Raw genomic sequence first — 27,717 nt, 5'->3', positions numbered from 1 at the left:
TTTCGATATTACTGGTCTTTGATGCAGAAATAATGACTAGCACTTATCATGCTGATCGTACAGATACAGTTTCAAAAAACATTAGTTCACTCACAAACCCATTAGAGAAACTTGTCTAAGACCTTGTTATTCCTCTCTTTCGTTAGTGACAATGAGATATTCTTTCATGCTGTCCATTCTGGAGAGTCACCTAGACTGTCAGATGTTCACATCGCTCTGTGACAGCAGGCGGACACAGAAGGACATAGCGTGGTAAGAGCAGATTAATAGTTTGGGGACATCAGAGTATGGCATCGATCAAGAGAACCCAGGATTAATTTTACAAAAAAATACAAAATGTTGTTTTTAAAACGTCTCTTCTTAGTAATAAATTCAAGATGTAATATGTGAATCTTCTCCCACCAGAATCAGGACTTCATTTGATGAGATATTTGAAGATTACGATGATAAACTCTGCTCATAATGCACACAGCCTCACAGTTTTATCATTACAATACGTTATAATAATTAGACTGCAAGAGTATCTCTGGTTTACTGCAATGCAGAGCGGTAATGTACAGACATCTTTAGGAAATGTATTATCACAGGTTCCACACGCTCCTGTGGCTCCAGGTCTCGCTGGCACACAACTGCCCACAAAAACAATACACAGATGTAATTACCATGGCTTACATAATGATTTTATGGTCAATATATGTCCTGTGGCCCAACTGTGAACAGCTTACTGAAGTAGCCATCGATGTTGAAACATTTCCTGTGATACACAGCTATCCTAATTAAGCTTTAAGTATCATGGGAATGATAATCCAAACACACCAGCAGTGTCAAAATTCTGCATTGCCAAATCTAAATCCTGCCTGATCTTCTTCTGGACCCATAATGATGAGGGCCAGAAGTTACGCAATTCATCCAGGCCTTTTTCCAGAGTGTTCATTCTAAAGCCCTTATGTGCCAGACCAAAGCACGGTTTAGAAGGTGTGTTTGGATGCTGAACTGAAGTTTCAGTTGTGTGGGGAGTATTCAGCTTTGAATTATCCAAGTAAGCTTTTGAAGAAGGTGTCTTCTTCTGGTCTCTGCTCATGGTGTCTATGAGATTCAGGTTGCTCTTAGCTTAGCAAGACACTCTGAGTGGGGTCTACTGGTGTCTTTGACCGACTTGGGTCTACTAGTGTCTTTGACCCACTAAAACTATGAATTCTTCTTGTAATAATCCTGGACATACCCTTCCCATATAGCACATACTATATTATATCCCTTGTCTTTCAAAGTGTATATTTATATGAATTTATGTCATTCTTACATTGCTTTGAATTTTTTAATCATTAGTTTCCCGGGTCAAGGCGTCAATATTTATTTTTAATAAAAGCAGGTCTAGTTTTGTACAATGTAGGTGCTTATTTAAAATTATCAGCAGTTGTTGAGTAATAGCTCTTGCCATTGTCTAAAATAAACCTCTTGCACATACAGCACCAATGCATACAACAACTATCAGCCCAAGTTAAGAAACAAGTCCACTTTCCATGTTGTTTTTTTTAAAGGAATCCTATCACTAGTGCAGAGATTTAGAGGAGAGATGACTGTTGAAATTGTATAAAGCTCTGGAATATTAATAGAAATAGTTATTGATGTGAAGAATGCGTTGTGTGGTTCTATGTCATGATTAGAATATATGCACTATTCAGGCTTTGTATCGTCCCTTTCCCTGATATTAGCATTGCATTCAGAGGTGATTCTATACTATGTGAAAGGAAAGATGATGTACCTATATGCACTGGAACGTTGGTTTGGCTATACAATTCGTTGTAATTTTAAATTGTAACTATGTATTGTCTTAGTGGCCAAAGACACCCAACACAAAGATCTTAGAGTATCCCATGTAGATAAAGATATAGCAATGTATTTCCAGGACGTAGAGATCTGGACTTAACACAATGTCTTAAGTCCAGCTCTCTTTGGCCTGGATATACATTTCCAGGCTGTAGACAGAACTTGCAAACAGAGTGGCCAAGATCTATTCTGAGATTAGAGATATCAGGTAAACAAGAGGACCTTACAGAAAATAGAAAACCAAAGTCGAGTGGGGTAAAAATAACAGAAAAGGGCAGGATATGATATAACATGATATTGGGGATGACCAATAATCTAAAACAGGTCACGTGAAGGAGTGTCTAGTAATGATTTATAGGAGATAACTGACCGCAATTGGCTAGTTTAATTCCTGAGTGTCCAGAATAAGAGTGTTTGTTGGGGCAGACAGATTGATGCGTGTTAGACCACTAGTAAAAGCCATAGAATAAAGAATTTGGCGTAGATAATGACACTAGGCAGATACCCAGCGTCACTATACGGTGCAGAACGGAAGAGGCTTGGGTCTGGGCGTGTGTGCACAAGTTCTCCTGACTGGGTTTATTAACAGACAGACTTCCATGCTACAGACAATGATTAGATAGTACAGAAACGCAATAATGGATCTAAACAATCTGCCCTGGAACCATGATATGTGATTCTGTACATACACACCATCACAATTTATTCACTGTACCTGTGACACCTCAATGGGGAAATTTGGAAGATAAAGAACAATGCAAATAGAGGCAATAATGAAAAATGGGGTACTATCCCGGAAGGCTTGTGTTACTCACTGATACTCTGAAAATTAATGGGATCTCACTCACAAACTCAGCTTGTTAACAGCACCTAGTGTGGGATTTTCAATATATTAAGGGCCATTATTAAGGGAAATACACATAAAAACAAGTTTGTAGGTAGAGAGTTTTACTGCTCTTTTCCGATCGGTACATAACTATGCTGTAGGACAATAACATTGTGCTTGAATTCACGCAACAGCCATTAATCGATAATAACCTAATAGCCAATAATCAATAATAACCTAATAGCCAATAATCTAATATCTAAAGTTTCTATACTTTCAATCAGCAATAGCCAGGTCAAAAGAAATTGGTTCAGTTACATCAAATATGCAGTAGTTTATGAAATATTAATGAAAGAAACTCATTATATTAGTGCATGTGTAAGATTTAGGTGGAATCATTCAGCCATAGCACAAATAGCAGTAGAGGGGAAATATCATTTCTGTGTTTTCACAATTATTAATATCGCTATCTACCTGTCCTCCTTTATCTGGCTGATGTAGTTAGACACTAATGGCTCAGCAATACGAGCCAAAAAGAAAAATGAACGCTTTATTTAATCAGCTATTTATATTGTCTGAGACAAGTGGCGCATTGGTAAATATTCCTTATAAACAAACTTCTAGCAACCGAATGCCTTTTTATTAAATGAAATGTACACAGTATGTATCGTTCACTCCACCTGCAGATTAAGCACAGTGGCATAGAAAGGGGTTTTAACGTTTAATGGAATGTGCTGAACAAGGACTTGTTGTTAAGAATGTTGAGTGAAAATTGTTGCCAACAGGAAAAAATTAAACTCCTTTTAAAATACAAAAAAATGATTACTTCTTTTTTTCTTGAACTGCAATGAGTTTTTATGTTTTTTTTTATTATTATTTATAACTATAGCAAGATGTTGTTTTATGGCGATTTTCTAATTATTTGCCCTTTGAATTTCTCTTCTTTAATTAGAATGATTTACAAGCATGTGTTCGTACCTCAATTTGTCTGTGCCTTTTCTCGTGGTATGTCAATGATTTATTTTATTTAGTCATTACCTTTCTGGAGATTGTATTTAGAAGGAAAAAGATGACCAGATGTAGCATTTAAAAAAATAAAAAAATAAATAACATTTTGACTGGTTGCTTTTGAGAAATGTAAATTGAAATGTCTAGATGCATTTTAACACGTTTTAAATGAGACGGTAGTGTTGTTTGCATCTTAAAATTATGTTTTCCAAGTAAAGCTTGTCTCAAGAGTTTATGTATAGCTTCCAGCCTGCAAGGAACACCTGTCTTGTATTATGTTGTTCAGATAACAAAGATAATAGGCGATACTTATGTAAAGTTGTTCTGGATCATCCAGGATATGCTTCAGTAGTGGAACCCGCACAATCAGGGGGCCCATCGGGTGGCCCTTGCACTTGCACCCAATGGTTATTGCTGAACAGAGACCCGGCCGGGTGCTGTGGTTCTTTAAAAGCGAGACCGGGCCCCTGTAGTATCAGCAATGCCGGGAGGAAGTGGCACTAGGTGAAACCTTGTCACAACTCCTACATTCAGAGGGAGCCACGCAGCACAGGAGTGGGGATAAGCAAGGAGAGAGCAAGCACCACATTCCCATTAGCCTCAGCCAGCATCAGCAGCACCTCAAGGGGGACACCCTCCTTCACACAAAAGGTATGTAAACAGGAGGGTGGCTACAAATATAAAAAGTATGACATGTATGTGTGCATCTATCTATGTGTGCGTCAGTTTGTGTGTGGGTATTTGTGTGTCAGTGTGTGTGTGTCAGTGTTTGTAGTTATGTGTCACAATGTGTGTATGTTACAATTTGTGTATCTGTGTGTCAGTGTGTGTGTATTTGTCAGTGTGTGTCTGTGTGTGACAGTATGTGTCAGTATGTGTGTCTGAGTTTGTGTGCATGTGTCAGTGGGTTTATTTGTGTGTCAGGGCCTTTGCATGTGTCGTGTGTGTATCTCTGTGTCAGGGTGTGTATATGTTGGTGTGCATCTGAGTCTGTGTGTATTTTCAGTGTATGTATCTATGTGTCTGTTCGTGTGTGTATATGTGTTAGTGTGTATCTCAATGTCTATATGTGTCTGTGTGTTTATATGTGTGTATGTTAATGAGTATGTATATTTGTGTATGTATGTATGCAGTTGTGTATGTGCATCATACATGTACATCCCAGCAAACACTAATATAACATGCAAACACACCCATGCATTCAAACCCCAAAATTATATGCAAACACCCCTTCATTCAAACACCAACACTACATACAAACACAATCCTGCATTCAAATGACACAAGTACATCACCGCATTCCAATGGCAACAGTATAGAAATACACCCCTACATGCACACACATAATCTCTACCAAAACATACTGACATTCAAATGCATAAATACTGCTCACAAATACAACCCTGCAAGCATGGGCAAATGGTAAATCCCCAGTTGACATATCATTGTGGGGGTTCAACAGATGGGGATTTACCTTTGGCCACCCTTGCGATAGGTGGTGGGGGGGCAAAAAAAATGTATTGCACCAGGGCCCTCTCTACATTAGGTCCGCCATGGATATGCTTACACTGTTTGACTTGTTTGTAAATGCATATAATAACAGTAATAAATAGCGATAATTAAGCTGGAATTATTGCAATGTTACAATTTATCCAGTGACGCATACAGTCTATTTGGGTGAGTACATTTGCCTTAAGCTCGGGTTGGCATTATCCTTTGCATCCTTCTTTATTAAGCCTGTAAATGTTAACATTCTACTAAAGAAATTAATACAAACACACAAATGAAAACACAAACAGGAAGGTAAGATGATGGAAAACACAACTTAAAAATAAATTTAAAAAAATCCAAAAATATGTCCAAACATGATGCTCTTGATTCTAGTTCTTCTCTTAAATATTATTTATTTAAAAAAAAAATAATAATTATATATATTTTTTTAATAATAAAATAGCGTTTCTATATTTATATGATAAAGTAGGATTGGTCACTGTATTCTGTATCATATAATCTTATATATTACATTATTTAAACAATATTTTATTTTTAATGAACTGTCTAATGACTTCTGTAACAGTCTAAAGATTTACATTAAAATACAAACGCTAATTTGGAATCAATTAAGATTTTTTAGAGGTATATGTGACGATTTGAACTTGCTGCACTTTAATTTATTTTTTCTATACTAGCTATTCATTGTCAAACACATGGAAGCCTGTCCATTAATAAACCCAGTCACCCGGGAGAACTTGTAGGCGCACGTCACATCACATCCCCTACAGTCCAATTGCAAAAAATGATAAAGGAACCGCACTCAATTCACTTAAGACAGGGTGCTTAGCTGAACCAAGGGCCCGCACAAGAAGCACCAGAAGATAATAAATACCAGTATTAGGGAAAGGAGTCCAGGCATTCAAATGTCTTCAGGCGAAAGGCTGTTTTTGATGGATGGTGAGTACCAAATAATTTCTTGCAAACTAAGCCAGAATTGAATTAGAGTTAATTAATTAGCTGTTGATTATTTAATTTGTTGATTGTGATTTTGTACTTTCACTATGTTTTTTCTTATAAATGTTGGTAAGCTTTAGTGTGAAGTAGCTTGACAAAGACTTCTTTGGGAGTCAGTGGCAGATTCGGGGGGGGGGGGCAACAGGGCAATTGCCCCCCCGAGAGCCGATGCTCTCCCCTGCAGGGCAAATGCTATCCAAGTGCCGGCCCTGCTATGTGTCTTCTCAGACCAGTAGGGAGATCAGAGATCCGCTTCATCAGACTGCGGGCACTTTGTTGGCAGCTGGCTGGGAGGGAGAGAGGACCTGGGATCTCAGCCTGCAGCTCCTCCAGGTTCTCCTCTCGCAAGCAGAGCGCGTTGCCGCGGTTACCACGGCTACGCCCCAGTGAACTCTAGCCTCAGGAGCAACAGGCCAAGTTTACTCCCCACTTGGACTGCCAGGAATTTACCACTAGGACCACCAGGTATTGCAGGAAATATCCCTCCTCCGTCAGTAAAGGTAAGAAGGGAGGAGGGATATAAAGTATTAGTACAAGTTTAATTAAAAATATATAATTTTATACTTGCTTTAAAGGGACACTCCAGACACCCAGACCACTTCTGCCCATTGGAGTGGTCTGGGTGCCAACTCCCACTACCCTTAACCCTGCAATCTATGTGAGGACCTCCAGCGTCGCTAAAATCCCCAATGCTTTCCTATGGGGAAGTCTAATGCACGTGTGCTGTATTGCCGCGCATGCGCATTAGGTCTCACCCCGCCGGCGGGCGCGCATGCATCCTTCAGCATCCTGGGATGGGGGGTGGGAGGGAGAGTGGACCTGCAGTGCAAGGAAAACGGATTGTTTTCCTGGCACTGGAGTGTCCCTTTAAGCTACACATTCTCACACACACTGCCCCATACCCTCAAACACACACTGCCCCCCCCCACACACACACACACTGCCCCCATACACACTGCCCCACACACATAGACACACACACACATACTGCCCCCCCACACACACATACTGCACCATACACACTGCTCCCCCCCCACACACCACATTCTGCCCCCATACACACACTGCCCCTTCACATACACAAACACACTCTGCACCCCTCACATACATACTGCCCCCATACACACTGCACCCCCCCCACACACACACACACTGCCCCCATACACACACACTGCCCCATGCACATACTGCACCCCTGACACCTACTGCCCTCCACATGCATACTGCCCTCTCACACATAAACACACACTGCCTTACATACACACTACACACACACACACATTTTGTCCACACACACACACACATTTTGTCCCCACACACACACTGCACTCTTGACACACATTGCATCTTTCACGCAAATTGCACCCCTCACACACATTGCACCACTCTCACACACACATTACTGCCCCTATCCCCTGCTACAGGACCTGTCCCGGCAAACCCCAGGTAAGTTGTCAAATGGTTCTTAAACAGTTTGCTTACTCTGGGAAGGCGCCCACGGCAATTCTGGAACCATAACCACTATAGAGACCTGTAGTGATTATTGTGCCTGGATTGTGCCTGTAAATAATCTCCAAGTGCCCCTCCCGAGATTCGATTCTGGATCCGCCCCTGTTGGGAGCCGAAACGTTGCAGTGTTCCACATGTTCCAATAAAGGTGCCTGAAGACATTGGAGTGCCTGGACCATTTTTCTAATACTGGTATTTATCACCTGCAGCCCAGGCCCTAGCCTCCTCCACACTGCTCCATATAGTGATTCTGTGTATCTGCCTAATGTCATTATTGACATCAAATCCTTTCATTCTATGGCTTTAAAATAATGTGAATTGGGTGCACTCCCAGGACATGCATTTATAAGAAGTGTTGCTACTGTAAAGACTAAAATCTATACAAAAACAGTTAAAGGAACAGCGCACCCCCCCCCCAAAAAATAAAAAAAATATGGTTTTAAATTGTACAAGGCTGTTTAAATCACCTATTTTTGCAAACAAACGTGCAGATTCAGTTACACCATATAACCATATTATGTTAAGCCCACCGCTTATTCAAAGTACCCCAATATCGGTGTGTTTTCTTCTAGTGTTCTAACATGTATCTTGGTTCAAGCGTCGATTTGCTGAGCTATTATAGCAACAAACAAGCTGAGTGTTTCAATGCTCAAGGACAGAATGACTTTGCTCTTCCAAGTATGTATAACATAAAACCTTCAGGCTATCTTACACTGTGCGACCATCTTCCCCATTCCACTATAACCACCGAATAGCCGAATAGCCCAAACAATTGTCCTAACATCTCCTGTGTGTCTTAACAGCACAGTGCATTTACATGCTACTTTATCATAGCAAACTTACTAGTACTACTTTGGCCCCTTTAACATTTCATTAAAACTTGTATTGTATATTATTCATACCCCCAATACTTTACTATTTGTTTATTCACCTTATTCCTGTTAGCATTGTCTGACCTCTACTCCGACCTCGACACCCACCTCGAAATAGGAGAGGGCCTACCCCTGGGCCCCTCACCAGGTAATTCCATTGTTACTGCACTTGTGTTTTTTAAATTATTTAAGCCTTACTGTTTTCTTTATATAATGTAATAAACAGTCCTGGATAAAAGCAAGTAACTCTTTCTTTCATTCCCAAACAATGCTTTTTCTGTCATTCTTCTAATTAATATAAGAGTAAGTAAGACCATTCTTCTTTTTTCCGAGCTTTAACTTTGCTATTTTTCAGTAAGTCTCTGGACTCTGTGATGGGATTTAGAAATTAGGCTAGCATAGAATTCCATCTGTTAAAAGCTCACGTAGACGCCAAACCTCACGGCTGTTTATTTACTTTTAACAAAAGCCAAGGAAAACAAATTGAGTTGTGTTGTGCAATAATGAATTCAAAAAGTTTGACCTACGAATTGTTTTCCAACATTTCCTTACTATCACAGACGGGAACCCACAACTTGTTTGCAATTGTTACTAATATTTGTGTTCATGTTTATTAATGAAAACTGATCTGTCGTCTTGTTTCCTTGGGGATGGCTTAATTTAAAGGGACCAATTAAAGATTAAGTAAGTTTTACGATATTCTTAACTGCTTCATCCAGCTAACAGTTGAACACTCACCGGGGCAACTTTTTATAGTGAGAATTAGAATTATTTTCTTCATTACAATGTTTATGCTATTAAATATAATAAATGATTAAAACATTAACAGCAACATCTTTCTGATTTCCTCTAACTATGATTAGTTTCACTCAAACCGATTTTGGAAGTCCATCTGCTGCCTTCCTCTTTGATTAACGTGATAATGTGAATTCATGTTATTTTAAATATTTTATACTTCTTTCCTTCTCAATAATAAAATACTTACATCAATCTGATGGCTCGTCTACTCTTTGCACTGTACGGCTCTTAATTATTCAGTAACCGCTATAACTACTTTAAAAAGTTTTTTTGTTGTTGTTATAAGTGTCCTCATTTGACCACAGAGTCCAGACATATATGAGTCAATGACACATGAATATAATCCAGGTCTGTTGCTTTATACGACAAACTGTGACTAATAGGCGTTAAATTGTCCCTGCTGTCAGTGAGAAGGTTTTGAGTGGGCAGGTTCTGATCTACAAACTTGAGAGCACCTGATTTGTATCTCTTAAGCAGGATACATGGAACAGCTTTGGCAATAGAAATACTTAGTAAGTAGGTCCTGCTTTTAGGACGCCTGGAACTGGTGGTGAACCCTGACATTTATAATCTGCTCAGAGATGGAGATGTTTTGGATATTGTCCACTGGCAGTGGACTCGTTCCCATTCATGCCTTTAGACGTTTTCTCTGTCATTCTACTTTTTCCAGTTCTAGTAGTTAAAAGGTAATTCCATAAACCATGACGTCGTAATGGTTGGAGTTTGTATTTGAACTCTGTTCTGAGCTTTCCAATTTCCACTATCTGCATATTTTACACCTGTCACCAGTGCGCACAGAGCACGGGCAATAGGAGCAAAACTCTTCTCCCTTCAAGGACTGAAGTAACCCTTTAACTGTAGATACTATCAAGCCAAAATACCAATAAGCTCCCAACCTCCAGGTCCACGTTTTCCATGGTTTGTGGCCTTCTAATGTCCGCCCCAATGGAATATATAGGCTGCTAACATCAAGCCTGTTCTTTTCACAGAAACCTAATATTGATTTTCAGTCTAGAGATGGTAATTGGAAATCTAACATTTCACCCACATGTAATTATCAACTAGTTCAACTCCTGTCAAACTTGGAGCATTTGCAACAAGTGAAATTCACAGGGAGACAATGGGGTTTATTCGCTAAATGCAGAATTGTTGTGAATCGGAAACTGAATTGCAAAGTTTTAGCAGCAATTACTGGATTGGGAATATATTCCACAACAGGCGTAGTCAAAGCTTGAACATTAAAGCCTACATTTTGAATGATTGTTTTTTAGTTTGGTGAAAAGGGTGCATCTAGAAACACAATTCTACAGTGCTTTCTAACATAACTAAAGCAGCGTATCCGCTCATAGCTACATAGCATCATTCCACAGTTTGTTGTTAAGGGATTCACTAACAGGTCAGGCTGCCTCACACTCAATCATTCACTCACTCTCTGGCGCTTACTGTCGAATCCTGGCCGAGCACGTGTGTGTTTGGACATTGCATGGAGCCAAACGTATTCAAGGTACTACAGGTTATAATTTCATTTACATTCTGTGACAAAACAACTGTTTATCACCTGTTGTTTTGTTACATTTCCGTATCTTACGCAAGGTTGGGGAATCCTTGTAGATTTACTGAGGCCTGTTCACATTATTGCGAGCGCCTACACCTGCCTTTTTTTCTGTACAATTAACATTCTGTGCCCAGAGAGCCAGACAGGGCATCTAAATTAAAAAAAATATAAACTTGTAATAAAAAAAAATAAAAAATTGTATAACTCATAGCTAACTTTGACCTTCTTTTGAAGTGCTAACATTCCATTTGCTATTAATTTGTGCATAATGTTCCCTCTAGGGACAGCTCTAGAATTTAAGGTATGATTGAAAATCTAGATGTATAGTTAAATGTTATGTTAATATATATATATACTGTATATACCGTATTCTGTGCCATTGTTTCAGCTATAAAATACCGGTTACGCAGCATTGCAAGGTTATTAAAGACTAAAATATAAACATGCCTTTGTTAAATGAAGCAAACATCGAAGCTTGATTATGTTACGTCATTACAAGGCTTTCTCTCAAGGGCAACAAACATGTGTCGGCAATGTATTAGCTGCCAGTAATTAGCTGTGGCTGTTACGCATAAAAGCTAATTGCTACACATAGAACTGATTTGCAGCTACTGTAGCAAATGATTAAAAGCTTGTCAGATGAGCAGACCTTTCTGCTATGCACAGTTTCTGACTGTAAAACTTTGTAACTGCTCTGTGGAATGTCATACGCCACCTTGGCTACATAATTTATAACAAACTCCTTAATGAAATCGCCGTCTATGTTTATTTTACAGTCGCAGGGTTTAGCACCGGTGTGGGCGACTGCTGGTCTGCGTAGGGATGACAAAGCCATCATATCACTTACTTGCCACTTCTTAGTGTTGGACAGCACATGAAAAGTTCCAACACGCATTTTGCAGGTGAAAACAGTTAGCGATGAATCTTGCCCTGCATCACAAATTGATTAATTTATTAACTTCCTTTAAATGGCCCATTCTTTTTAAATTCATTGTACAGATAATAGTTTAACACTATACAAAAACAAGCAATCCAAAATATATAAATAAATAGATAAAATAGATACTCAGTTTTAAAGTTTTTGTGCAAAACCCCAACACATTTCACATTATCAGCCTTGAACAGTGCCCACTCCAGGAAGTAGTGAAGCCTTACATTGGTTTAAGGAGTCTGAACTATTGTACGTGTTTAACTCAGCACTGCAAGGGTTAAAGTGTAGTAAGGAGGGTCCATATAGCAGATCTTATATCACACCTTTGTTTGTTATCCCTCCTGCAGTCTGTGAATGCTGTGTACTGAAGGGCAGCACCGTTCATGTTATGATATGGGCAGACCTGGTTTCTAGCAGAGGAGGGTTTATATTTAACATACAATGTTTGTGAGTCACAGCCTCATCACATTATTCTACTTCTGTTTAAAAGAATTGGAGGGTGCATTGAATGTACAGTATGTTGGTATAATTTTGCAGGCGTGAAAGGAACTGTGCAGGGCAATTGCCAGTAGTGTGTGTTTTGTGTTTGGTTTATGGCCCAGAATCCCAATGCTCTCCAAGCTTGGACTAGCCCACTGAGATATTCCTGGGATCTGGGATCTTGATCTTAACATGTATAGCTTGGAGGAAAGACTAGACAGGGTGATATGATGGAAACATTTAAATACATAAAGGGAATCAACACAGTAAAGGAGGAGACTATATTTAAAAGAAGAAAAACTACCACAACAAGAGGACATAGTCTTAAATTAGAGGGACAAAGGTTTAAAAATAATATCAGGAAGTATTACTTTACTGAGAGGGTAGTGGATGCATGGAATAGCCTTCCAGCTGAAGTGGTAGAGGTTAACACAGTAAAGGAGTTTAAGCATGCGTGGGATAGTCATAAAGCTGTCCTAACTATAAGATGAGGCCAGAGACTAATGAAAGTATTGGGCAGACTAGATGGGCCGAATAGCCCTTATCTCCCGTCACATTCAATGTTTCTATGAGTTTTTTTGCAAAAACCCTGCTATTGATTTTAACTTGCATTCAGAACAAACCCTTAAAAATGTTCCTATGAACCCTAGATTTGCTTATTTTTCATCTGCAACTCCCAAGACTCTCAGACTCATTTAATGGTTAGTGACAAAGGACGTTGCATTTAGATGATTAAATTCATTCTTCTGTGGTTACATAATGAAACAGCTAGTGGTGGTATCTATACGTGTGCGTGTTAAAACACCAAGTTATGGGAAGATAACACATTATTGCCGTGATTCCTGCAATAAAACAATGTCATAGAAATAGAGGCAAACACATTATAATCTAATAATGCAAAATAACATTGTTACATGTTTAGTAGGCAATTACTAACCGACCATCTCAGCTCCAGTCCTATTAGTTTCATGAAGCACAGATGGCCTCGCTAGTAATGAGATATAATACATATAATGTAATCATTATAGTACATGCACTCTGGGGTTTCCAAATGAAGAATACATAGCGTTTGAAGGTGAAATGTACATTGCAAACACATTAACCTTATTTTACCAGCAATCCTGTTTGCTTTGCATAATCAGGCTCTGTAAATTAGCATACTCTGTTAAAGGGGACTGTCACTTCTCTGGAATTTAAATCATTAAATAAAAGTTTGAAAATCTCTTACAATTCGTGTTAACCATTTTTTTTTTACGAGATGTTCCATTTTCTTTTAAATCTATATTAAAGATTTAGCAAATTACATCAGTTCGGACAAGGCACAGCCAGGGCACACAATGCAAATAAAGAGGATAAATAGAAACATTGTTTCATTTCTCCTCCTCTCTCTATGCTGACTGCCAGGTGTAAAGGGCTGGGCTCATAATAATGATTGACAGGGAGCTAAGATGGAGGCGCCCAGCGGCAGGATTAAGAGATGTGCATTAATACATTAAATTTTATTTTTCACAATCTTACAAATACAAATTTGTTACATAAAGGGATAAGTAAACGTAACCTCTTTTTGTTTCCAAGTAACTTAGGTACAATAAGTATATGTCATAGAAACATATGTGAGGATTACTAATCCATAATGGAAGTGTAACAAGAGGAAAATAAATACAAAAAATATAAAAGATGAATGAAAGATAACTTTGACCTAAATGAGAAAATGTCTCATAGTTTTTTGGGGAGACGATGGAGGGAAGACTTTAACCACTTCACTACCAATCACTTTTGTTTTTATTAGTACATTTTATTCTAAAAATATTACCATAACATTTCTATGAACCACAGTGTGGCGGAACCAGCCTCGTCACTGGGTATTGGAGAAGACTGATTGCCAGCCTCCTGCCCAGTGACTATGGCCCCATGTTAAAATGCCTGATTTTCCCCTGCAAAGACCCGAAAGCCGGGTCATTCTGTACTTTCCCTATTTGAACAGTGATACCCCAGATAGCTATGCCATGGAGCTCATTCGTATAACGAAAGACTATGTGAAAGACTTTGGCTCCATTGCAATTGAACTGTATGTATGTAATCTGAGCGCCATTCAGTAATAATGTGCGCTAAGCTATCTGGGGATATGAATGTACCCGTTTTATGCAATAGCTGCACAGTTATATATATGTATGTATTTTATTGTCTTTTGCTACCATGTGGCTAAAGGAGTTTTGCCTCTGTCCTTGGAGATAATTGGATTACTTCCCAATCTCCATGGATAGAAGACTCTGTGGAACCGGTTTTGGGCAGAAAAGCCATGCTTCATTTGGGCACAAAGGACTTCGGTCTAACTTTTGACCCACTGGACCAATTTGTATGATTTTGATGTGTTTGTATTTGGAGTATGCTGATTCTGAAAATGTGAATGTGATGTATACTTTTAAAGTTATGAATATTGTGTAAAATTGTGTATTTTCCTGCCTGTGATAATTAAGTCAGCCCATTGTGTTCAGTAATTATACCACAGGCAGAGGGGAGGATTTTGTGTGTAATTGCTGGAAGTGTCTGAGTGTATTGTACGTATTAATTGGTTGTTTTGCAAAACACTGTGGGCAGTACTATGTGTGTAAAATGTGCATAAAAGCAGAGTGTTTGATTAAAAGCTTCAGTTCTACTTCACCCTCAATTTGGAGTGTCGTCTCTTATTGGGGTAATCTGCTACAGGGGATTGCTATGCTTGTCATACTCCCTTGCTAAATCACTACTAAGCTCTTGTAAGAGCTTGTTCCTGCCTTGCGCTCTGGAGGAGGCTATGGTGGTTATGGTGTCTGCTGTAGTGCTTGGAGTCCTCAGGATGTGCTAGGAGCATCCTTCAACGGAGGTACCCAGTCGGGGTGCCTGTCGATCCGCCACACACAGGATGCTTAACTACCAATAAATGATGAAACAGCAAAGGCAAGATTGCTGCTCATTGTTTATAAAAATATTGTATGGAATGAAAATGCTACTATGCATTGTTGTGCTTATAGTGTCAGGAGTTCCCTGTCACCACCCATCTCCTTCATTATAAGTAGTCAAACCATTTAAGGACGGTGTGATTTTTGCCGGGTGCCGCACCGTGCATCAAAACGTTTGACATAGAGCCAACTTAGGAGCTTCTGTTTTCTCTGCTGAGCAAAGCCTTGCAGTCACTGGATGAACTACCGTGGTCGCAGTTTCGACCGGCCCCATCACTTCAGGGCCGCCCAACGGACCACTGCAACCGGGCGCCCTCCGCCATGTGTTGTGGCCCCGGTTCGCACAGTGTAACTGCCGGCGTCGCATTAATGGAGCCGATCGGGTGGCCCATGCTGCACTTCCTCCCAGTGTCTGACATCATCAGAGGGGGTCAGTGTTGCGCTTTAACAGCGCGACCGAGCCCCCTCTGATGATGTCAGACGCTGGGACGAAGTGATTACCCTGGTCACTTCCTCCCAACAATCACAGGGAGTCGTGGGGGAGGAGGAAAGAGAGGAAGGAGTCAGAGGGGAAACTCTGACTCCCAACAGCCTGCACCACTGTAGTGGTGTAGCTTACTGTAGTGGTTATGGTGCTTGTAATGTTCCTTTAAATTTAGGCCTCATGCTGCATCGATGTAGACAGGATAACAAAAACTTGTACCTTCCTCTCATCCCCACTCACTTCTTGCCTTGTTGATGGAATTGCTGCTAAAGCACAATAAACACAAGAAAAGAGCAGAGGAACTGAGCTAAGATCAATCTTTGACTCTACTGGGTACACAATATGTCTGTTCTCATCTACGGTGGAGCACAACAACAGTTCAAGACAGGCTAGGCGTCAATCACTTGTGAATTTCTAATGTGCTTGAAGATGGCCGCCTACATGAACTTACGAGCTAAGTCGCCTCGGTGCTCTGCATCCTGTACACCCAAGCTAAAGGGACACTATTGTGTTAGGAATACAAACCTGTCCTTAGTTAAATACAGTCCCTACCCCCTACATCATTTGCCATAAAAATAAATAAAATAAAGCATTTCACTCATCTTTTTCCAGTGCCGAGACTCTTTTGGCTCAGCTTAGCTTTCCGACTCCTGCGATGACCTTCTCCACCATAAACCATTGGTCTCCTGAAGAAAAATGAACTTCTTAATCAGAATGGATCTCTGAGAAAGAAGTGAATTTTTCTCCAGGAATGATCTCCACTCCTCGCATATAAGGTGTGGGTTAGTGGAGTGGGGTTCCATGGACTTTATTTTGTTTTGTCTTGATTTTGCAACGTGTGCGAATGATTTTGGCAAATGAGATTAAGCACCTCTATGTTGCTTCCCTATGATAAGTCAAGCTCCGTAATAACATTGACATTTACCTATTGCATATTTCTCGGCATCTCTCGAAGATATTATCATGAACCTGACAAAGAACGGGATTCATTCATAAAATAAAGTTCTTAAAGTCTCTGTAACGCCAGCACTGTACGGTGAATCAGTGGATCATCACTAAGCCAGATTTACTAGGACCTGATTAAAAAAACTCTTATAGCTACTTTATTTCTTGTGCTCTTAGTTTCTACAGAATCCAATGCAAACATCGCTGTATAATCTGATTTAGAGGGTTATTTACTAAAGTGAGCATTCAAAGTGAATTTCGAATTTAAGGCCAGAGTAGCCAAACTGAATGTAGTTTAGTAGAATTTTTCCAGGTTGATTACTTCGACCTTAAATTTAAAATTCACTTTGAATTCACACTTTGGTGACAGACTCTGTTAGAGTCTCTTTTTGTGCAGTGAAAGGGAATATTTACACACAGTCGAATGCTGAGCCCAAAGGGGAAAAAAAATAATAAAAAATGATTCTCCTATTAAAAGTAATAATAATAACAATAATAAGGAAGGATTATAATAATATATTTTTAGGCTGCAAGCTATTTAGGTTTTAAAATCCATCTGTTATCACACTGGTGTCATTATAATTACATAAGCAAAGCAGGAGTAATTTTAAAAAGATTATAAAATGAATTTGCATTAGGCGTTTTCTCTTTACACCTAATATGTCAGGAACAATATAAGGATACCATGGGGACATAGTCTTCATTACTTTGATGTAGTCTTTGTATGACTCTGTAGAAATAAAACAAGCCTACTGTGACCCCTTCATAATGCCGCCTCATATTTTATTGTTGCCTTGATCCCTTAATGAAGTAGCAACATTACTAATGTATATCAAGTTTCTACATTTTATGGAATTTTATTAAACTGCAATGTGCAATGTGACAGACGCGTTTCACTTTCACAGCTGTATCATAATTTAAAGGTAACTATATATATATATTGCATCCATTATTTGACTTCTTACCCAGGGTGAGGACTTTAATAAATGCAATGGAACCTAAATGCAGGTTTTAAAATGATTAAAGAGTATTTTTTATTTTTTTTAACCCAAAACCTTTTCTAAAATTACACAGCAAAAATATCATTAAAATGTATTAAAAAAAAGAGAAAATACTATTTTTCACAGAATAAAAATAATCTAGAATAGCAGTAAGCGATCTAACATTAATAGCACACATTGCTGGTTATTACTTAGGGATATATATATATATATATAAATATATTTAAAATAATGTTTCCCATAAAACAGCAGCTGGGGTAAGTTAGGGTATATTCATGTATGACATCTTATCCCCTTTAACTTTAAAGGAACACTATAGTCACTTAAATCACCTAAATTACTTTAGCTAAATAAAGCAGTTTTAGTGTATAGATCATTCCCCTGCAATTTCACTGCTCAATTCACTGTCATTTAGGAGTTGCAGGGGATAATACAATCTTAATTAAACAGAACTTGCAATAAAGAAAGCCTAAATAGGGCTCTCTTTACAGGAAGTGTTTATGGAAGGCTGTGCAAGTCACATGCAGGGAGGTGTGACTAGGGTTCATAAACAAAGGGATTTAACTCCTAAATGGCAGAGGATTGAGCAGTGAGGCTGCAGGGGCATGTTCTATACACCAAAACTGCTTCATTAAGCTCAAGTTGATCAGGTGACTATAGTGTCCCTTTAATGTTAATTTTTATATAACTGCTTATTATAGATCAGATTTTAATTTATATTTTATGAGACAAGTCATTTAAGACGTCTTAATATTGTACTGAATAATACTGTATCAGAGTTATTAGCTAAAGTGATATTTCAAAGTGAATTTCAAATTCAAGGTAGAAATATCCAGTCTGAAAACTTAGTTCCACATCTTTGGCCTTAAAGGAATAGCACAGGCATCAAAATAATTTCAGATTAATGAAGCAATTTTAGATCATGCCCCTGCAGTCTCACTTCTCCATGCTCTGCCATTTAGGAGTTAAATCACTTTTGTTTCTGTTTATGCAGCCCTAGCCACAACTTCCCTGGCTATGATTGACAGCGCCTGCATGAAAAGCATGGTTTCATTTTTAATCAGATGTAACTTGCTTTAGAAGTTTTTATCTCTTGCTCTATAAATTAAACTTTAATCACATACAGGAGGCTCCTGCAAGGTCAATAGGGCTATTTACAGAGCAGGCGATAACAAATTGTAAATGAAACAGACTGTGTAATAAATCTAATAGATGTAATAAATGTAATAAATGTAATAGATCTAAAGTTTAACCCCTGAAGGACACATGACATGTGTGACATGTCATTATTCCCTTTTATTCCAGAAGTTTGGTCCTTAAGGGGTTAAACATTAGATCTATCTTTACAGGAAGTGTTTAGAAAGCTGTATAAGTCACCTGCAGGGAGGTGTGGCTACGGCTGTATATAATAAGTGATTTAACTCCTAAATGGCAAAGAATTAATCAGTGAGACTTCAGGGGTGCAGTCTATACACCAAAGCTGCTTGTGTAAGCTAAAGATATATTGGTGCCTATAGTGTTTCTTTAAATTTGAAATTCACTTTGAATTCTTACGTTGGTGAATAACCCTAGATATCAAGGGTTTGTTAAGGCAAATTCCAGATCACAACAACAATATATATTTCATTTCTTTTTTTTTTTTTTAAACAAGATCACTTATTGTAGGTTAATAAGGGTTCTACCTGTTTTAGCTGTCCTTAAATGTTATACTCAAACAGAGTAAGCCACACAAAACAATTGGTGACCTCTGAGCCCATTGCCTTCACTTGCACACTTTATTTGGGTTTTAAAATGCTTGAAATAAAAGAAATAGTTTTCTACAATAAATAATCTGAGATTCAACTGACCCAGGCTGGTACTTCTTCTGGTAACCCCAATGAACAACAAACTAACAGCTCATCTAATTTTTTTACAGCACGGCTATTTTGATCTAACATATAACCTAACAGCCCTTTTGTTAATCCTTGACAATTAGTGCATAACACTTGCTGGATTGCCTTTTTTTTTTTTTTACTTTTTATAAACGTAGGTTGGTGTTCTGACCCTAGCAGTGATAGCCATGCTGTTTTTTTCCAATCAAAGACTGACCGAGGCTAACAGACATTGTAATTCAGTGCTCTGCTAACCCTGCGCTATCGAATTTCTAAGGCACTTTTTATTTTCTGAACACAATTGAAATTGCATTTCTCCAAAGAGAAAAACAATACATTAAGGTCAAACCAACATGTGGCTTTTGCTGGAGGTGTGACTCAAGTTTAGATTACTTTTTTTTCTCGAGTCCCAATACTGAATAACTCATCACATCTTAATATGATGGAATGGATATGAACTAATGGAGTTTATTTGAGACAGCTGGTTGATAATGATGTTGGTGCCTTGTGATCAATTTGTTTACACATTATTTCAATTTCCATTAGGAATACGTACTGGGGTACTCATGTTTTATTGCGTGTTTGTTTGTATGTATGTGTGTGTGTGTGTGTGTGTATATATCATAAAATTATACATACTGGTAATAATTATGTTTGAATTGTATTGCTTGGAAGCTGCTGATCTTAAAGAACAACTGTCACCTCAGTTTTAATATAATAATCCTTTCATCAGGTTTTGAGATTATATAGATTTTCTTTTTTTGCTAAATAAGGTACATATATAAAAAAAAAAAATAGAAAAACGCACCCCTAACTTTAGTGTATGACAGGATCTTCCAGCCATATTCCTGCATCTTCGGTCATACAGTGTTTGGAAGCTGAAAGTTAGTCTCTATGGTTTTCCCTGATTCTGTGCAGGGAGTGAAATAGGGCAGACCATAGAGACTAACTATTGGTTTCCAAACACTGATGCACCCAAGGTGCATGTACATAGCTTAAGGACACTGTCATATAGTAAAGGTCAAGTTGAGGAAGTGGAATGTTGTTTTTTTTTGTCTCTCAATTTCAGTCAGACTAGGCCATGTATATCCCAATACTGACCTTAGAGTAAAAGAAACCCAACCCTAGCCAGAGTCCTAGTTTTAGAATAAAATAATGTAATTAAACAGGGGGAGGGAACCTTCGGCACTTCAGATGTTGTGGACTACATCACCCATAGTGCTCTAACAGCCATATCACCGGCAAAGTATCAGGGGAGATGTAGTCCACAGCATTTGGAGTGCCAAAGGTTTCTACCGCTGTAATAGAAAATTAACAGAATTCAAAAACATGGATGAGAAAATAATGCCGTCTTCCCTTCCAGGAAAATACATAAATCTCTAATCTACCTTCCATCTTCTCATAATACCTCATACTTTATTGGTTTTAATTTCCCTTAAAGGACAACTGTCATTACATTTTTACTTTTCATTTCTTCTTCTTTTTTTATTTTTCAAGTGTATTACATTTAATGAAACTTAACAATTTTTTAACATTATTAGACAATTTTTTTTTGTCTGGCTGAGCAGCCATGTTGGGTCAGGTTCTACTGTTATCTGACCAACTGCTGCTCAACCTAACTTGCCCACTGCTGCAGGTTTGCAGAGGGCACAATGAGTCTGCAGAATATTTTTTCTGTTTTTTGTTCTGTTAAAGGATCCAATTATTAAAGGGAAACTATAGTGCCAGGAAAACACTATAGTTTCCCCCTCCCTTGCGGCTCTCCCCCCTCGTGGTGCAGAAGGGGCTAAAAATCCCTTCTGTCACTTACCTTGGACCAATGTCCCCCCGGCGCTGCCTCGGGTCCGCCTTCACTCCTCCCCTGCCGTCGTCAGCCAGTGGGGGAGACCTAATGTGCATGCACAGCAATGGCCACGCTCAGATTAGGATTTTCCAATAGGAAAGCATTATACAACACAGGCAACCCCACACAACACCACTGATAGCCTACCCCACCCATTACACTACAAGCAACCTCCAAACGCACAGGTTCTCTCCCACACACATGTAAGCACAAACACACTCTCTCCCCTCATTTAACCCTGCCCCTCTTCTATCCTCTAGTGTCCCACTTATGAGAAACCAAACACAGAACAAGGGTGTTATTAGAATTATTTGCACTGCGTTTAATAAACACAGGGCATTTGTCCTCATGTGATAGCTCTTCAGCAAGTCTCTGCAAATGGGCTGCCTTGGATGGAGCATCAAAACTGCCCACTTTGGGGGGGGGGGGGGTGCTTGCCTCGATGTCCAAATGTTGGGCTGTAATGAGTTAAAATATCACGGCCACATTTTTTTTTATCTCAGTCCACCTCTGTGTATGTGCCTCTGTGTGTATTTACCAGCTGGTAAACCAAATGGGTCAAGAAATTTATTGAAATATGTCTTCCCTGCCTTTGTAGCCATAACACTGTGACAGAATATCTTCTAGTGATTAATGAGGTAAACTAGATTTTCTATTGCCACTGTCTGAATTATCTGCGAGACCATGTCGTGGATCAAAGGGATTTGCTTAGCTGAGAAATTTCCAGGGGACAAAACTAGTTCCTTTATGGAATTCTTAAAAGAAAAGCAAAACTATTTTGAGAAAGTGCAAAAATGCATTCAATGCGGAAAAAACGAGTCTCCGTGGTTTAATACTGCGATTGATCTGTTAATTTCTGAATACTTTAAACAGAATATCATATCTCCATCTCCAGATGTATTTGTAATGTCTTCTCTAACATAGTTCAAATCAATAGTGATCGTACAAATTGGACACATTTCTTACAGATCAGAAAAAATGAACACACTGGGATTTAGGGATACCAAATTACCAAACAACTTGAATTAACCCGTGACATTTTAGTCTTTCTTTAGATTTGGGAACTTTTCTCACATTATATCAAGAACCCATCAAAATATCTGTGTATGTAAAATATGTATTTTAATCTAGCATATATTACATTTTTTTCAGTTTGCCTGTCCTTATACTCTTTTAATGATCATACACTTGCCACTTGGATTTTTTTTATATTTATTACCTTTTAATTCTTGCACTGAATCTTTATACGCAGGCACCACCATTTTGTTATCCTCTGCCAATGATGGCTCTTCTATGGGCCTAGCCATTGCCAATCATCATGCTATATTATAATTTAAAAACAAAAGTTAAAAAAAACTAAATTTAGCATTGAAGGGGGGGGAATAGTATTTGTTTTTTCACAGGGGGGAACAATTAGCCTCTTCTGTATATAATCCAAACATAAAAGGTACAAACGGAAGATAAAGCAGGGCATAATATGGGTACTTAATTCTAATACTGTCTAGGTGATACGTCTCTAGGTTTTGTCCAAGTATATAATTAAATTGATAGTATGTGAGTAGTATGTCCTTGATAGGGAGTAAGGAGGGTTTTTTAAAAAAAATAAATATATAATTTTGTATATAAAGAAATTTGGCACGTGCTAGTTTAAGGACTTAAGTGCTAAGAAAATAATTTGGGTGCCAGGTCAAGACCCGTGGTAAGTCAGCTAAAAATTCAAGAAGAGTTTGGGCACTGACACGGTAAAGTTATAATAATTATCCAAAATTCTAAAATTGTAACACAGTGCTGTTTACCAGCTGAGAGACACACTAGTTATCAAAGTGTGACAGAACCAGACCTACTACACAATCAACCTATCACTTTATCATTGAAAGGTGCCCACACATAAAATATAAAAAAAATATAAAAAATGCAAAAAATTAATAAAAAAAACAAATGCATAAAATAACTAGCGAAAATGTAAGGAATGCACAGTATACAATAGTATCCGAATACACAGATTGTATTGCTTTTGACTAAACTAGTATAGTATTATATATAATAAAAAAAGCACGACTTGTGTTTTAATTGTCTGCTCTGCATATTCTGTTTTATTTTTTGTTTGTTCATTCAGATAAAAAGAAAAGGCCACTTCAGAGAGGGTTTGGAATGATGGCAAACACGTTGAAATACTATTTTGCCATATCCTATAAAACCAAAAAAAGGTAAACTGACATATCCTACTTATAGATATCAACGTAGCAAGGCAGATTTATGAAAATACCAGGAATGTCTTTTTGTAGGCATTACACAGTTGTAGAGCTGTGTTGAACGTTTGTAATATACAGAGGTTTCTTGAATGCTCAAATTCTTTCGCAAAAATGCTGTGTTCTGTACTGGCGTTGAGCTCTTCCGGAATGCTAGAATGCACGGACAGATATTCTAATTTAACCTTGCTAACTGTGCGGGAGGAGGAAAGAGGGGTCTGCTAGTTTAAGTTTACCTAACGTTAGAATTAGCAGACCTCCTGGTTAGAACGAAGATTTGCTAGTCAAATGTGTTTCTCTACTATTATAATTAGAATGTTTGAAGGTAAATGAAGTTTCATAACCCAAGTTTTGATTTCTGTTATTTTGCACGGGCTAGTAGTCATGAACCCAGGGTTGCAGGGTAGAGGTTCCTCTTGCTTGGATGGGAATTGTACAATGGGCCTTGTTGTGTTCATAATATATATAAATTTCACGTTGTTTGAAGTATATTTAATGGGCACATTGGTCTAATAAAAAAGAAAGTATTTTGTAATCTATTTACATATTTTCAAGAGTTATATGGACAAAATGTGGGCAGAATATTTGTTTGTTTTGGTTGGGATGAGTTCTGTTTTCAGCACGAAAAGCAAGGCCCCGAATGTACTGTTAATTACAATTTTGTATGCTAATGACCCCCTTCACAGCTGCAATAAAGTCAGTTCTGTTTTTACCCCTACATGTAGTATTGACTCATAGTGTGGGGTAACGGCTATAATCACTGCTATAATCACTGCTATCATCACTCACTATAGGTCACTTACGAATGCTGGTCAGATCACTTCAAAAAGGGCAGGAAATAGCAGAGGAAGGCAGAAAGTAACAGAAGGCTGTTAAACAGTAAAATATCAAAAAAAACAAAAACAAAGAATAAACCAACAAAACTGGAATACACCAGAAAGACAGGAAGCTAAAATCACCCACCTGGCTATAGCAATAACTCCATAGGATGTTTTCTGGTTGCAGCAGAAGGTAACCTCTCGTTTCTTTTTCTAAGGCAAAAAATTAGGCTTTAATTAGAAAACTCAATGTTACTAAATTTATCAGCTTTGAAGGATGAACGGCTGAGTTGACCTCATTAGGAAATTAACCAGCCACTCCGGGTTATCGCATCTGTAGACTTATCCACCAAACTATCTGTACATAATACACAATCAACTTACTTGTTACATGAATGAAAACAATTAAAAACAATTTTGATCCGATCTTTACAAAACCATTAACTGGTCATTTATATACCTGTTTTAATCAAATTATAGAAGCTTCACATAACAACATATTTTTTACTAGACAATTTAATTATTAACATTAGTTTTATTTGCCTATTTTCCAAAGTGAACTATGAACACTGATCATATATTGTGTTTGCGGTAGACTTTGTGAATGAAAAGCATGGCTAAATTATTGTATTATAACATCAGAAATGGATAAATTGTGCATGTGCATTTTTTTATTTTTTTTAAGAAAATTAAATTGCTTATTCCTTCCCATCCCTCTATCAAACAGACTTACACTTTCTTTCCTCTTGTTCGGTGCCGACAGATGTTCAATTATTGTTGTATCCTTGTTCTGTCTGAGATAAATGCAGTTCATGTCTTTTGGGAATTGTTAAATCTAGTCTCATTAGACTGAAGAATAGATGTGATAGTGTGAAGAAGCAATATGACTCACTTCTCACCCCAGCTTCCATAACTTTTATTTTGTTGTTTTTTGTACAATATGTATATTTTAATATTCCACAGAAAACTACTATATTTGTATTGCTTGTTTGGTGATCAGATTACAATATCTATTTTTTATTTGGGGTTTTAAAATGAGAAGACTATCAGATTGTGCTTTATTAAAAGAATCCACTAGCTTATCAGTGAAGAGATAGTGGTTTGGCAATATCGTCTGCAAAATCAGTATTATCTGTATTTAACCGCAGGAAATTGTAAATCCCATCTGAAAGGATATGAACCTGGATTAAATTAGTAATCCACCCTGAATGTGTATAATGTGTAATGTGACCTACATATACAAGTAAAGAACTCTAATCAAAGATGTTGAAAATCTCAGAAGACATGGCTAGTCTCTAAGCATAGTGTGGGAACAAAGGGTTCTCGCATATCTCAAGGTAAAGATCAAATATACTTTCTAAAAACTTTGCTTGAGATGCAATTTTAATGTAGATGCTAATCTTATGTCTTTAGTGTTCCCATAACGCACGTGAAAGGTATCTTATTATATTAAATCTTAAGACAAGCTTCCAAATTATAGGCTATAAAGATAATAATCAATTATATTTACAACCCCAATATGTATTTCGGTGGTAGAATAGCATCTAATGGTGATTACAAAATTTACGTTGATGAATGATCAACTTGATGAATAACTGATGGGATTGACATCTAGCTTCTACACATCACCAAGCAAGCAGGAGCCTCGGTGCCCATTGCAGACCTAAGTATCGGGTGAAACACTTTGTTTCATCATCGAGGAACAGTGCCTGGGTACTCCTGGCATCAAAACTACTACAGCGAGCTTGGAGCAACCTTTTAAGAACAAATGATATATTATGCTATTATCACAATAAGATAATAAATGATCTGCTTATATTGTATTTTCATATATATATAGCCCCACCACCAAGTAAGACTTTCCACAGTGATATTGGTCTTTAAGGGGTAACGATGGTTTTGTTCTTCTTTGATCAATAAGGTAAAATCAATACAAAGAATGAAACCAATTGATATATGATTTTTAAAAAAAAAAAAATACGAATGTCAAACCCATGAGTGAAGATTAGAATACAGTGTAAACCAGGCTCGATTTACATGCCAGGTCCCTGTAGGCACAAAATTATAAGGTGCCTCCTGCTTCTAAAAAAAAGAATGGCAAACACATAGTTTGCTTACTTTATTAAGTGGACATTGCATGCAAGAAAGTCTAAAGATGATAAATTGATATTTGACAACTGCAGATATATGCACACTGATCTGCCACAACATTAAAAGCACCTGTCTAATATTGGGTAGGTCCCACTGGGGCTGTCAAACAGCTCTGATGTGTCGAAGCATGGACTCCACAAGACCTGTGAACGTGTCCTGTGGTATCTGGCACCAAGACATTAGCAGCAGATCCTTTAAGTCCTGCAGTATGTGAGGTGGGACTTCCATGGATAGGATTTGTTGTTCCAGCACATCCCACAGATGCACTGACACACTGCCACCCACCTGATCCAACTGATCTAAAAGAAAATGTGATTCATCAGACCTGGAAACCTTCTTCAATTGCTCTTAAGTCCAGTTCTGATGCTCATGTTCTCATTGAAGATGCTTTCAGCAGTGGACAGGGGTCATCATGGGCACACTGGCTGGTCTATCGCTACGCAGCCTCATATGCAGCAAACCGTGTTCTAACACCTTACTACCATGACCAGCATTCATTTATTTTTAGCATCCAGAGCTACTGTGGCTCTTCTGTGTGATCAGACCAGATGGGCTAGCCTTCACTGCTACATGTATGAGTGAATATTGGGCACCCATGACCCAAATGCCGGTTCACCTGTTGTCCTTCCTTTCGTCACTTTTGGTAGGCACTGGATAATGTAAACTACCCTCAAGACTTGCCATTTTGGAGGTGCTCTGACCGAGCCATCTAACACTCACTCTTTTCAAAGTCACTCAGATTGTTTCTGCTTAATATATCCCACCCCTTGACCTGTGCCATTATAACAATGTAATCAATGTTATTCACTTCACTTATAAGCTTTAATGGTGTGGCTGATCAGTGTATGTCCACGTGTATTGTGTTTGAATCTGTGAGTATAGTGAGTGTATTGAAGTGGGTAAATGCGTGCAGGGTTAAAGATAATATTAGAAGTGGTTATGGTAAAGAGAGGTTTAAGGTTTGAGAGAAGTTGGTTATAGTTCAATGTTAAGAGGCTTGGATGATTGAAAAGGGGTATAGTTCTTAGATAATGGATTTATAGGAATATTGAATTTAGGGTTAGAGTAGTATTTTGTTACATTGGATGTTCAGTTTTTAACA

The sequence above is a fragment of the Pelobates fuscus genome, chromosome 5 (assembly GCF_036172605.1).
Source record: "Pelobates fuscus isolate aPelFus1 chromosome 5, aPelFus1.pri, whole genome shotgun sequence".
NCBI lineage: Eukaryota > Metazoa > Chordata > Amphibia > Anura > Pelobatidae > Pelobates > Pelobates fuscus.
This window is presented reverse-complemented; position numbering follows the sequence as displayed.